Source organism: Schistocerca serialis, chromosome 11 (assembly GCF_023864345.2).
Source record: "Schistocerca serialis cubense isolate TAMUIC-IGC-003099 chromosome 11, iqSchSeri2.2, whole genome shotgun sequence".
Classification (NCBI taxonomy): domain Eukaryota; kingdom Metazoa; phylum Arthropoda; class Insecta; order Orthoptera; family Acrididae; genus Schistocerca; species Schistocerca serialis.
This window is the reverse complement of record NC_064648.1, coordinates 196,693,044-196,700,549: the sequence shown is the minus strand read 5'-3', so window position 1 is coordinate 196,700,549 and position 7,506 is coordinate 196,693,044.

Genomic DNA, 7,506 nt, shown 5'->3' with positions numbered 1-7,506 from the left:
GGTATGCCTCCGATTAGTCAAGTTTGGAAAAGAACTGACCCCCAGCGGGCTTGGTAAATAACTCCTCAGGGCGGGGAAGAGGATAAGTGTCAATGAGGCTCTGAGCGTTGACAGTGGCTTTAAAATCACCACACAATCGCTGACTCCCGTTTGGTTTAGAAACCACCACGATTGGCGATGCCCATTAGGTGGAGGTAACAGGAAGGAAAATCCCTGAAGCTGTTAACCTGTCTATCTCAGCCTTGACAGGTGCATGCAACGCTACCGGAATAGGGCGTGCCCAGAAAAACTTAGGGCGAGCTGTAGGTTTAAGAGTAATGTGGGTTTCAAAATCCTTGGCGCGACCCAGACCAGCATAGAACACGGACGAAAATTCAGAACACAATCCAACCAGCTGCTGATACGGAATATCCTCAGATATGAGGTGGACATCATCATCAGTGGAGAACCCGAACAACTGGAAAGCATCATAACCGAACAGGTTTTCAGTGCCCGCATGATCCACCACATAAAAAGGTTTATTATAAGTTCTCAGATTTCGCGTGACTGGACACAAGGGAGGGGAGCCCAACTCCAAATACGTGCGAGAATTAATGAGAGTTACTGCAGAGCCAGTGTCCACTTGCATGCGAATGTCTTTATCCAGAACACAAACAGTAACAAACAACTTATTTGTTTGAGAAAGCACACAGTTGACATCCATGTCCGATGCCTCGTCCTCGTCGACAGGAACTTTAGGGGACTGACACACAGAAGCAATGTGGCCTTTTTTCCTACATGAATTACACGTGGTCCAACGTTTTGGACACGCGGCCCTGTCATGCTGTACGAAACAACGTGGACAAGAAGGAAGTGCGGAACGAACTTGCTTCTGTGGGTGCTGTTGTCGCTGCAAGCGTTGCGGCCCAACGTGACGTTGTGTACGCGAGTGAACCACCGCCACATCTTCGTTCTCCTGTGAAACAGGCAAATTGTCCGTGTCGAAAGTTGACTGTACAGCGCCTATATCATACCACGCGTCTATTTGCCCGCCATCAGCGTGAGACACTTCAAAGAATTGAGCGATGCTTAGAACTTCCGACAACGACGCGTTTGGCAGTTGTAGGGCACATTGCCGAACTTCTTCATCAGGAGCAAGCCGTAGAATAGCATCCCTAACCATTGAATCAGCATAAGACTCATGATGAGTGTCCGTGACAAACTGACATTTCCTACTCAGACCGTGTAGTTCTGCCGCCCAAGTCCGGTAAGATTGATGGGGCTGTTTACGACACTTGTAGAACGCCACGCGGGCGGCAACGACGTGGGTGTTTTTTCGGTAATAGTTAGACGATAAGTCACACATTTCTTGGAAGGACAGAGAGGCAGGTTCCTGCAGAGGGGCTAACTGAGATAGCAGCTGATAGATCCGTGGGGAAATCCAAGATGGAAATACCGACTTACATATAGGAGCGTCGACAATGCCGAAAGCCAAGAAGTGTTGCCGCAAACGCTTCTCATAATCCTCCCAGTCTTCAGTGGCCTCGTCGTAAGGAGGGAACGGAGGCGGAGAAGAGGAAGACAGACGATGAGTAAGCGACGTTGACAACGCCTGAATAGCAGCCGTGTTTGTTGTTCAATGGGCGCTTGCATAAGCTGTTCCATGTCTGCCCCGTCACGAACACACAAATCCACAATGCAGTGAAAATATCTGACCTCGTCGCCAAAAAGTGTTATAACCTTTAATCACCAATAATTGCGTGGATATTCAAACACATTCACTTAGAAACAATAGCTGGTTACATGATAACAACTCAGTATCTCTTATTCGACTGCCGTGCCGTGACATGCGGCCGGTGCCATTCGTAACTAGGTGGCGCTCCCGCGCTCAGCCGAGTTACGGAGCGCCTCTATCGCCGTTTGCGCGTACTGTCGTGGCGGCACTGTTAAATGTCGTGGCACTGTCACAACAGTAACAATGAAATCTGACCTAAATAACCAATGAGCAGATTTATGCCTACATCACATACAAATATTACTGAAAATCAGAACCAAAACACCCAGAGATAGAAAAGAGAGAAAAAAATTATTGGTAGTAGTTGCAGTGTAATTAGAGCAGGTGACAGATGCCATCTTGATCTGTCACAGTATGCCATGACCATCCCCTGTGATATGTTCAGTTGTAGCTTATCTTCACTGAGCCAGTGCTTATTAACACACAATGTAGTCTTCTTGTTTACACCTAATAGCCTACTATGATTACCAATTTTATTTTTTAATGACCTGACATTTATATATAAGAATAATAAATAAGTCATCACCACAAAATGGTAAATGTGGATTCTTAGGCAGTAGCACATCATTGTCTTCACTTTATACACAGTCTTCTGTTAAGAGGAGATTGCATACATGCAACAGCAGATAGCTCCTTGATTGCATTGAATGCAGATGCCCCCAGCAAAGTAATTTGCTCAGAGCCACCCACATAAAAATCACCGTTCCTTTCTTGTTCTGGCAGACTCTCATGCAATGACTTCTTTCTTTTCATACAAAATTCTTTGTATTTGTTTTATGCAATGTCCTACTAATATAATTGAACATTTGTAATACTGTCCAATGAAAGGAAAGTAATTGTTTCCTTTTTCATGGATTTGTCTATGCATTTGTAGCATCAACAGTAACTATGAAAAGATGACCAAATAATGTATTACTTATATTATTATAAGGTGATAATTTAATGGCACAACTGAAAAATGGGACTGCCTGTTAGGACACATCTTGAGACATGAAGGAATAGTCAAGTAAATTTGGTACTGAAGGGAAGTGGGTGGGTTAAAAATTACAGAGGTGCACCTAGGTCTGACTATGGTATGCAGGTTCAAATGGATGTAAGTTGTGCTTTATAATAAAATGTAATGGAAGCTGTGCCTTATAACAAAATGTATCCAAGTTTCCTGAATAAATTAATTACAGTTACAGCCCATGCTTTTAAGTGTGATATCCTAATGGATTTGTGCATCAGTACAAATTGTCAGGCGTATCAAATACAAGTCAGTATCACTTTTATTTTCAATTAACTATTCTTAGTTCAAATATTTACTAGCAACAAACATTTGATATAATAGTCTGTTGATGTAGACCCATTTATAATATGATCCAGCATGTTGAAGAAAGTGTACAAGAAAAACACTCCATCCACACAGCCCTTGAAGGACCAACGGTACTGACTGGCTGCCATGTCATCCTTAGCCTTAGTCATCACCGGGTGTGGATACAGAGGGGTGTGTGGTCAGCACACAACTCTCCCAGCCGCTGTCAGCTTTTGTGACCAGTGTCGCTACTTCTCAGTTAAGCAGCTCTCAATAGGCCTCACAAGAACTGAGTGCACCTCGCTTGCCAACAGCACTGCGCAGACCCCGATGGTGACCCATCCGAGTGCTAGCCGAGCCCATAGCTCATAGTATCGGTGATCTGATGGGAACCGATGTTACCACTGCGGCAAGACCATTGGCCAAGAAAAATATTGGTTTCATTTTTTATTGTGTTGAGACCACAGGAAATTAAGGTGCAATTGACTTGCGCATGTTCCTTGGTGTAATATGTAACTCACAAACTTCAGCATGTTTACACAAAAAACATTAAATACAAAATAATTTTTAATCACTATGGGCTCCAAATATTTAGGTATTCTGTGTAATATTTTCACCCCTAGCAGATTTGTATGTTTGCGATATTATTTATTTCAGTGTTACAAGATCAGTGATTAAAAAATGGCTACTTGCAAATTGCTTCCCCACAAATAAAGAGTATTAGATACGTATTTCAACACAGGAAGCAAGCTTACAGGATACTCCCTCAAGGTAAAATTCACATCTGTTGGCAATACTTTGTCAGTGGTGTTAATAATGCAATATAACTTATGCCCTTGTTCCCTGAAAACCAAGTTGAACCTGGAATATTAGACAATGAATGCCCGTGTAATAAAACCTCAATCAATACTGTAATGTTTAATACAGTTACAATTACACATTTTGCTCATCTTTACTCTCAGTGTATTTCCTTTGCCACAACTGAATAATAAATCTGTAAAAATGTAATTGCAAAAATCACAGTACAGCGTTTAAATATACTATCAATACTGTACCGATTAGAGTGAGTACTGTTATTTGCTAACAAGAATAGACAATACATTAACCATTGTTTATTAGCATGTTTATGACTAATGTAGAAATAAGCCAAAAACCTGTAGTCATTCTTGAAGCACTTAATGGTGCTGTACTTTATGCACATTCCTCAAGCATGCAGCATCAGTATTTGGGCATAGTCTGAGAGCGTTAAGACAATACACAGTAGTTGAAGCGGATGCGGTATCTTCTGTGAACAATGTTACTTCCCATGTTTTGATGTGGGAATGGTCTTGTGTTGACTTTATAAAGTTCTGTCGAATCATAGTTACAATAAGACACCTCTTTAAATTGCATATTTCTAGTTCGTTAATGAATTTACTATAGGTGAACATGGATTTGACCTATTTACAACGAGAATCATCACACTCATTGATGTACTTCATTGGCAATCCTTTATAATTTCGTTGCAAGGAGCATACAATCTGTTCAGTTGGAAGGAGCCTGGCACCTACTGAAGGAAGCCTACCACCTACTGAACAGCCCACCACTGGCGAGCACAAGCTGAGCCGTGATTGATGCAGGTCAGTGCGCAAATGGGTGTATAACAGCCTCCCAATTTAAAGATCACTCTCAACAACATGAAAGACACCGACACCCCAGATGGACATCCACAGTGATCACCCTGAGATGAAAGGCAAAAGGGTGATGTTGGCCAACTGCGCAACGCGAATGACAGAGGCTACCTGAGAGGATAGAGTCAGATCAACTCGAACAGTGAAGATTGCCCAAACAATGATAGCTGATGAAGTAAGACACTACAAAGGGTGGCTGGCACAGCAGGAAGAACTGAATCATAATATCAGCAACATTGAAGAAGATTAAAGACACCGAAGACTGAGTCGTCTATGAGACACCATGGCAGACCATTTTGGCTACCATATTGGAAAGGAAAAGATTAGTCCCAGCTAAAGCTGGAACCTGAGGAAAAAAAAACCAACGCATAACATTATTTACTTGTCATTTTCTTGTAATATATCCCTTAGCTATACATGTACCACATATAAATTCAAAGTTCTTGTCTTTTCTTTAGCTATGTGTATTATTTCTGTATCAAATTTGTAACAGCAGTTTAAAGATATAGTTTAAAATGGTAAGATCGAACAAAAGAAATTATCTGCTTTTTGCAAGAAAAGGGGGTATAAATGCAATAAAAGTAAAAGTTGTTAATACCTATGGCTGGAAAGGGTAGTTAGCATGCACTCAAACAGCCTGCTCTTCCCCCTGATGGAGGAGACTAGGGGCAGCGGAGGGGGGAGGGGGAGGGAGGATGATAACCTTACCTTTAATTTTTTTGGGGGTGGGGGTGGGGGATGGAGGGCAAGCTTGGATAGCAGTGGAGCGATTTGCATCTGCTAATATTAATAAAAATAAGATACAGTGTTAAGCCATGTTGTTAATGACGTGCCATACCCATGGTTCTAAATATGTGTTACTCAGGGAATATAGTTGATAGTTATTTATCTATGTTATTTCTTTCAGGTAACTTAAAAAAAAAAAAAAAGTTGAGGATAATCAATGGACAACCTGTAGCTAGTCGCCTTTCTCATGCCCCTGGCAAATTAAGAGAAATAGGGGAAATAATTTATAAGCTTTTGAAACTTTAGGAAAATACTCATACTGGATTTAGTAATGAGAAACAGAAAAGTTCCCTCTCCTTGTGGGTGAGCGTCTGCCTCCACTGCCCTTTAATTCAATTTTTTGAACTTTATTTTTCTGTTTTTGTGTAAAACAGTTCATCATTCAAAGACGTCTATTACAATGAAAAATATTTCTAGTGAAATTCTGCTCAAAGAAGTTCATATGCATGTTTTAAACAAGACAAACAAGTTGAGGATTACAGGAGACCACTCACTGGAAAACAGAAGTATTGAGTTGCTGATAGACACAAACAAAAGAAAAAAAACTTGCTAGCTTTAAGACTTATCCTTTGACAAGCTAGACTAACAAAAACAAACTTACTCTCTCTCTCTCTCTCTCTCTCTCTCTCTCTCTCTCTCTCTATCTCTGTCTCCATGCTGCCAGCTAGACTGACATGTCAGTGATATTTTGATTTTGTGGCAGGTGGGCTGATTGTGGCGGGGTAGTGTCAAGTGGGGTGGCTCAAGGGAAAGGAGGTGGGAGGCAGCGAGATGAGCTGGTAATGGGTAGCTAGCAGCTTGGACATAGAGGGCCAGTTTGCCTGCTAGGAATGTGGGAAGGAGGGGTGGCTGATATATGGGTTGGCACAATTGTAGTGGCCAGTGGGACGGGGCACATGCCGAAAGCAACTTAACTTGGGAGGGGTGACAGGACAGAGAGGACAGAAATTAGGTTGAGGATTTAGGGACAGCAGGTTAATGTAGGTTGAGGCCGGGATAATTTCAGAAACAGAGAAAATGCTTTAAGGGTAACTCTGGTCTGTGTGGTTCAGAAAAGCTAATGGTGGAGGGGAGGATCTATATAATCTGGGTTGTGAACCAGCCATTAAAATCATTCATTTTATATTCAGCTGCAAGTTGTGCCACAAGAATGGTCTACTTTGTTTTTGGCCACAGTTTGGGGGTGCCCATTCATCCTGGTAGACAGCTGGTTGGTAGTCATACAAAACAGAAGGCTGTGCAGTGATTGCAACAGAGCTGGTATATGATTTCTGCTTTCGCAGGTGGCCCAGCCTCTAATGGGGTAGGATAAGCCAGTGACACAACTAGTGTAGTAGGTGCTGAGTGTGTGGGTTAGACAGATCTTGTACTTTGGTCTGCCCCATGTATAAGATCTTTGTGATAAGCAGATGAGTGTGGGCGTGGCACAGAGATACACTAGGATGATGTGTAGGTTGGGTGTCCAGCAAAACACCACTTTAGGAGGGCTGTAAAGGTTCTTGGGTACAATGCCCCTCTTCAGGGCAGGAAGAGAGATGAAGCCCTGGTGAACAATATGGTTAACCTGTTCCACTCCAGAGTGATATTGGGTGATGAGGGGATACTCCTTTTAGCTGCTTCTTGGGGATGGTGGAAGGATTGGGTGTGTGTGAGGATACAGCATTGGAAAATTATTTCTGGACTAGACTGGGGGAATGTTGCTGTCTGCGAAGGCCTTTGCGAGCCCTTCAGTATACGGGGCAAGAGAGTGATCAGAGCAGATATGTCGTCCACAGGTGGCTAAGCTGTAGATGGAGGGATTTTTTTGTGTGAAAGGGATGGCAGCTGTCAAAATGCAGGTACTGTTGGTGGTCAGTGAGTTTGATGTTGACTGAGGTGTGGATGGAGCCATCAGAGAGGTGGAGGTCACCTTCCAGGAAGGTGGCACATTGTGTAGAGGAGTACCAGGTGAAGCACATAGGAGAAAGGGTGTTGAGGTTCTG